The sequence below is a fragment of the Stomoxys calcitrans genome, chromosome 4 (assembly GCF_963082655.1).
Source record: "Stomoxys calcitrans chromosome 4, idStoCalc2.1, whole genome shotgun sequence".
NCBI lineage: Eukaryota > Metazoa > Arthropoda > Insecta > Diptera > Muscidae > Stomoxys > Stomoxys calcitrans.
Window position 1 is genome coordinate 68,939,823 of NC_081555.1, and position 7,260 is coordinate 68,947,082.

The following is a 7,260-nucleotide window of genomic DNA, read 5'->3' on the forward strand; positions in this document are numbered from 1 at the left end:
TGCGTAGTATTTTAGAATATGTGTCCATTATGTGGGATCCGGCCTATTCTATTCAATCAAATGCGATTGAGTCTGTTCAAAAACAATTTCTTTTATTTTGCCTCAGGGGGCGTGGCTGGCCTCGGGCTCTTCTGTAGTATGAATTCAGATTAAATTTAATTAAATTACCTACATTAAAAAGCCGACGTACAATGCTAAATATTACTCTCCTTCGCAAAAATTATCCAAGGCAAACAATCTCCGATTTCATTTTGTATAGAATTTATATAAATGTTCCTTTTAGACCACCCCATAACTGTCAGCTGCTTCAATTAAGTTGTTTTACATCGAACTATGCAAACAATGACCCTTTACGAAATCTTTGTATTTTGATTTCAATTTAATAGTTGTTATAATCTCTTTGATCTCTCTAAAAATCGTGATTCTGTTAAAAGAAAGTTAATTCTACACCTTAATACAAATTTTTTGTTTTTACACCCTATATACTAATTTGGTCATTCTGTTTGTAACTACTCGAAATATTCGTCTGAGACCCCATAAAGTATAAATATTCCTCATCGTCGCGACATTTTATGTCGATCTAGCCATGTCCGTCCGTCCGTCTGTCTGTCGAAAGCACGTTAACTTTCGAAGAGTAAAGCTAGCCGCTTGAAATTTTGCACAAATACTTCTTATTAGGTCGGATGGGATTGTAAATGGGCCATATCGGTTCATGAAATTTTGCACGGCGTGTTTTGTTATGATTTCCAACAGCTGTGCTAAGTATAGTTCAAATCAGTTCATAACCTGATACAGCTGTCATATAAACCGATCCCTGGGTCTTGACTTCTTAAGCTTCTAAAGGGCGCAATTTCTATCCGATTTAGCTGAAATTTTGCACGACGTATCATCTCATGACCATCAACATACGTGTTTATTGTGATCTGAAGCGGTCTATAGCCTGATACAGCTCCTGCCTGATATTCGAATTGGCTGAAATCTTACATAGGTCTCCAAGGCACAATTTAATTGTGGTCCGAAACGAATCATATCTTGATATCGCTCTAATAAAAAATCTTTCTTTTATCACTTTTTTTTGCCTAAGAAGAGATGCCGGGAAAAGAACTCGACAAATGCGATCCATGATGAAGAGTATATAAGATTCGGTCCGGCCGAACTAAGCACGCTTTTACTTGTTTCATTTAATCTGAAAATTTTTATATATTTGTATTGTATATATATTTAGTTCTGTAAGGATTATGTAATCTATAAACTTAAGAATGAATAAAACAAAAAAAAACATAAATATGCCTATTCAGGAGAAAGACGAAGGTGGGCCAATTTGACGCACCACGTTTCCTCAATAGAACGATTTCGATATCTGACAAGATCAAATTCTAAGGAGTGATCTTGGATTGGGAACTTAATTGGAAGTGTCGCATTCAGGAGCGTACTAAGAAGGTTCACAGATGTTGGGCACAATGTAGACGGGCCGTAGGCTCAAAATTGGGTCTGAATCCGAATATAGTCCACTGGCTCTACAGAAGCAGCTCATACCATCGCGGTATAATCGCAACAACGATAGGAAACCTGAAAGGAAGGAAAGAGGATTCCGATCGGGTACCTGAGATGACACAGAGACGCCGGAGCTCAAGTATTGCCGTCTTCAAAATCATGTTACACGGATGGATCAAAGCTAGGGGACAGAGTGGGCCTGAGGATCTACATCGAGAACCCAGGGACTGAGATCTGTTTTAGACTGCCTGACCAAAATATGCTCCTGCAAGTGGAGATCCGGGTGATCACAGAATGCGTGAGGTGGTGTGGTACTAACACGAGGAAGTCAAATGTGAACATCTTAACGGACAGTAAAATTGCCATAAGGGCAACAACAACCAGGACGGTAAGGTCACGAACAGTCTTGCAGTGTAATAAGGAGACTAACGCCTTCCCTGAGGATAGCACAATCCGCATCGTTTGGGTGCCGGACCATAACGGAGTAAGAAGGAATGAAAGGGCAGACTATTTTGCAGTGAAGGCCAGAGGACTGCCGTCGATAAACTTGGTTAACCCGATGCCTTTCGGGTCGACGCAGTCCGATTTAAGGGCGTGGGCGACAATCGTGCATGTTACATTATGGAACAGCGAAACAGTTGGTAAGACGGCGATAATCCTATGGGATGATCCGGATCGTGAGAGGACGACGCTATTATTGAAAGGAAGTAAGGTTGAGGACAGTATAGCTTTTGGCGTCATAACGGGACGCATAGGACTACGATCTCACTTATACAATATCGGTGCGGCAAGTGAAAGCATTTGTAGGGCATGCGGGGAAGATGATGAGATGTTGGAGCATTTCCTTTGTCATTGCCCGGTTTTCGCGTCCAACAGATACCGGCACTTAGGTGCAGACACAATATCAGACATGAACCAACTTAGGGGAGTGGTATTAAAAACAATTAAGGATTTTGTAAATAGCTCGAAATCCTAACTTAAAATTTTCTTTTTCGAGGTTACTTTATAGTTTTTAGAGCGCACAACAAGCCAATTACTGGCTTAGATGTATGTCCATAGTAGTACAAAAAAATTATTCAAAACAAGTAACTTTTTAACAAAATTTAAGTTAAAACTTGTGATACTTTTTAGCTGTGCAAAACTATTCAAATTTAGGAAATTTCTTGAACTTTCGGCGGGAAAAATTAAAAGTCAAAAAAGTGTGGATAAGAAATTGACCCAAAGCTCTGAATCTCTTGATCATCTGGGAGCAAGATTCCAAATATTTAAGAACAAATCTATGTTCAAAAGCGATTTTAGGGGCAGCTTGTGTATAATATGGTTGGAAATTTATATTTCAATGTGTTGCAAACGGAATAACGAAAAAACATACCACCATCCTATAGCAATGACTTTAAAAACGCAAATAAAGGCAAGCAAAGGATATCCCTAAAACCCAAATCTATCTAAAAGCTGGCACATATGCACGCATAAATAAGCGGTTTTGGTAAAGATGCAGCTTCGCATCAATATGTTCCACATATGATGTGTTCGCATATTCCTGGAAATGAGAATGACTGCTCCTACGTGTGCAGCAAATGAAGGCTAAATGGATAACTTACTCGTGCAGGCTATGTTCACATTACTGGATTTTTTTTTTACATGACACAGTGGGGGTATGAAACATCTTATAACACATTAAACCAAATGAAAAGTATTTAACTGAAGAGTACTATTTTGAAATACAACTTTGGCCCCTTATGTAGGGGTGGGCCCCACCACAAAAATACATTTTTACCGATTAGGGCAATATTTGATACCCACATTGAAAGGTTTTTAAAAGAAGAGTACAAATTTGATATAAAATGTTGGCCCCAAATGTCAGGGGGGTCGCAACACCCACAAAACATCCCTAGCTTGGCACATTTACCGATTAGGGCGATACTAGGGGCCAAAGTTGTATATCAGATCGGTTCAGATTTGGATATAGCTGTCATATAAACCGATCTCTCGATTTAAGGTTTGAGCCCATAAAAGCCACATTTATTATCCGATTTTGTTGAAATTTGGGGCATTGAGTTGTCTTAGGCCCTTCGATATCTTTCTTCAATTTGGCCTTGATAGCTGCCATTATACTGATACTCCGATTTAGGGTCTTAGGCCCATAGAAGGCGCATTTATTATCCGATGTCGCCGAAATTTGGGACAGTGAATAAAGTTAAGCTCCTTGACATACTTTTGCAATATGGCACAGATCGGTCCAAATTTGGATATAGCTGCCATATAGACCGATATCTCGGTTTTAGGTTTTGGGGCCATAAAAGGCGCATTTATTGTCCAATGTCGCCGAAATTTGAGACAGTGAGTTGTGTTAGGCCCTTCGACATCCTTCTTCAATTTGATTCAGATCGGTTCAGATTTGGATATAGCTGCCATATAGACCGATCTCTCGATTTAATGTTTTGGGCCCATAAAAGGCCATTTATTGTCTGATGTTGCCGAAATTTGTGGCAGAGAGTTAAGTTAAGCCCCTCCATATATTTCTTCAATTTGGTCTAGATTGATCAAGATTTGCATATAGCTGCCATATAGACCGATATCTCGATTTAAAGTCTTGGCCCAAAAAAAGGCGCCTTTATAATCAAATTCGTTTTTATTCCCAACGGAAATGAAGTTAAGTTTAGGGGGTGCTTTAGAGCGTACCCCAAAACACTTGGCTCCAATATTAGGTATCAAATTCGTTTTCTATTCTCAAATACCTTTCATTTGAGTCTCATATTGTCATAATGGGTCAAATAACCTATCTGACGTATCTGTAGGATGAAAAGCGCCACCTTGACTTGAACGCAAATTTTAATGCCATATTCGTTATCTACTCCCAAATAACTTTCATTTGAGTCCCATATAGCCATGGTCAGCTAATTAGGGGGTATTTGGGGGTTGGAGACTTCCCATTACCAGGACCTAATGTTTTATGCCATATTTGTAGTCTACTGCCTTATACTTTTCATTTGAGTCCCATATTGACATGAACTTCGAATATATCTGTTTAAAGGAGATAAGGGGTTTGGAGGCCCGCTGGGTACTTGAACACAAATTTTAATACCATATTCGGTTTCTGGTCTCCAATACCTTTCATTTGATACCCTTATTGTGCCCATCGGACCACTTTCGGATATGGGTGGCGTTTTTGGGGTAAGGAGGAGGGTTCGCCTCCACCCGATATCTAAATATTAGTATATAGCCTATGTTTCCTTCCAGACAAACGTACACAATCTATGGAAATTTCAAAAAAATCGGTTCAGCCAAGTATCATTTAGTCATAATGGGTCTAATGGCGTTTTTGAGGGGTGGCGTGACCCCCTATACATCGATCTGATTTTGTATACTATATTCGAAATCTACTCCCGAATACCTTTCTCTGTCTGTTTGGGGTTGGGGCGGCCTGATGGGTGCTTATACTCAAATTTCATTTATACTCAAACCATATTCGTATTCTACTCTCCAATACCTTTCATTTGATACCTATATTATCCCGATCGGCCCACTTTTGATTTTGGGTTATGTTTGTTATAAGGGGGAGCTTCCTTCCCCCTTTCGATATCGAAAAATTATATAGCCTATGTTTCCTTTCAGACCAATCTACACAATATGTGAAAATTTCGAGAAATAGGTTCTGCCGTCTTTCAGTCTATACGGTACAAACAAACCGAGCCCTATGTATCCGTGATTGGCTAATGTGCCCATTTTGGGCGTTTTTGTGGTTGACATGAATTTGTAGATTCGTTATCTACTCCCGCGCACTTTTTATTTGATACCCATATTGTCCTTATCGGTCCACTTTTGATTTGGGGTGGTGTTTTTGGGGTAACGGTGGAGGGTCTGCCCCCTTCCGTTATCAATAAATTATAAAGCCTAATCCTTCTTACTGACCATATTCGCAATCTACTTCCGAATACCTTTTATTTGAGTCCCATATTGTCATGATCGCCAAATAAATCTATTTTAATGAGTTTTGGCGCTGGGATGGCCCCCAGGTACTTGGACCCAACTTTTATTATGAAATTCGTACTCTAATCTTGAATACCTTTCATTTAAATCCCATATTGTCCCAATCGGTCCACTTTTATTTTTGGGTAGTACTTTTGGGGTATGGGGGATATCAAAAAATTATATAGCCTTTGTTTCCTTCCAGACCAACCCACACAATCTGTGAAAGGTAATCGATTCAGCCGTTTTTGAGTCTTTACGGAACAAACAAATAAACACAAATTGAATTTTATATATAAGACCAGCTAAGCCCGGCCCGCTCTGCTGCGCCCGATTATGCTATCTTGGAGAGAAGTACACTTAATTTGAACATTTCTGCGTAATTGTAGTTGGAAATGTATTCCAATTTTCCTATGGATTTTTCTACACTCAAGTGCCTCTTATTTAAACCCCACATTGCAATGGTCAATAAAAGTCCTTCTCTCTTAAGTACCTTAAATTTGAGTCCCATATTGTAGCGGTTGGTCTATAAATCCGTTTGGCCGGTTTTGGGTGTGGGCGGCACTCCTAGGCATCCCACCCCAGAATTTGATACCAATTTTTTTTGCTTTTAGATCCTTCCGATATTCCTACATTTTTTTTTTCTTTATTCAAAGGACCGGTAAGTTGTCATAACAAAGATACATGCTGATGATTAATTTTTACCACTCTGCCCACTCTCTGTTTTCAATTGGATCAACTAAATCCAATTGGATCAAACAATTTCAAGACTGCCAGATGACGCAAATTTAAATGTTAGTGCTACTCGCTTAGAGTGGATCATATGGTATGGTGGTTGTCTATGAATAGTTATTCATAGACAACCACCATACCATATGACTACCTATTAAATAGTCATCATTTAGTGTTTTTTTTATACCACCACCGAAGGATGGGTGTATATTCATTTTCTCATTCCTTTTGTAATATTTCGAAATATCCATTTCCGAATCTATAAAGTATATCCGAATCTATAAAGTATATATATTCTTGATCAGCGTAAAAATCTAAGACGATCTAGACATGTCCGTCCGTCTGTCTGTTGAAATCACCCTACAATCTTTAAAAATAAGGATATTGAGCTGAAACTTTGCACATATTCCTTTTTTGTCCATAAGCAGGTTAAATTTGAAGATGGGCTATATCGGACTATATCTTGATAAAGCCCCCATATAGACCGATCCGCCGATTTAAGGTCTTAGGCCCATAAAAGCCGCATTTATTATCCGATTTTGCTGAAATTTGGGACAGGGAGTTGTCTTAGGCCCTTCGACATCCTTCGTAAATTTGGCTCAGATCGGTCCAGATTTGGATATAGCTGCCATATATACCGATCCTCCGATTTAGGGTCTTAGGCCCATAAATGCCACATTTATTTTGATGAAATTTGGGACAGTGAGTTATCTTATGCCCTTAGATATCTTTCTTCAATTTGGCCCTGATAAGTTCAGATTTGGAAATAGCTGCCATATAGACCGATCTATTTAAGGGTTTGGGCCCATAAAGGCGCATTTATTGTCTGATGTCGCCCAAATTTGGGACAGTGAGTTAAGTTTAGCCCCTTGACATACTTCTGCAATATTGCGCAGATCGGTCCAGATTTGGAAGCTGCCATATAGACCGGTATCTCGGTTTTAGGTTTTGGGTCCATAAAAGGCCCATTTATTGTCCGATGTCGCTGAAATTTGAAACAGTGGGGTTAGTTAGGCTCTTCGACGTCCTTCTTCAATTTGGCCCTGCTCGGTCCAGATTTGAATA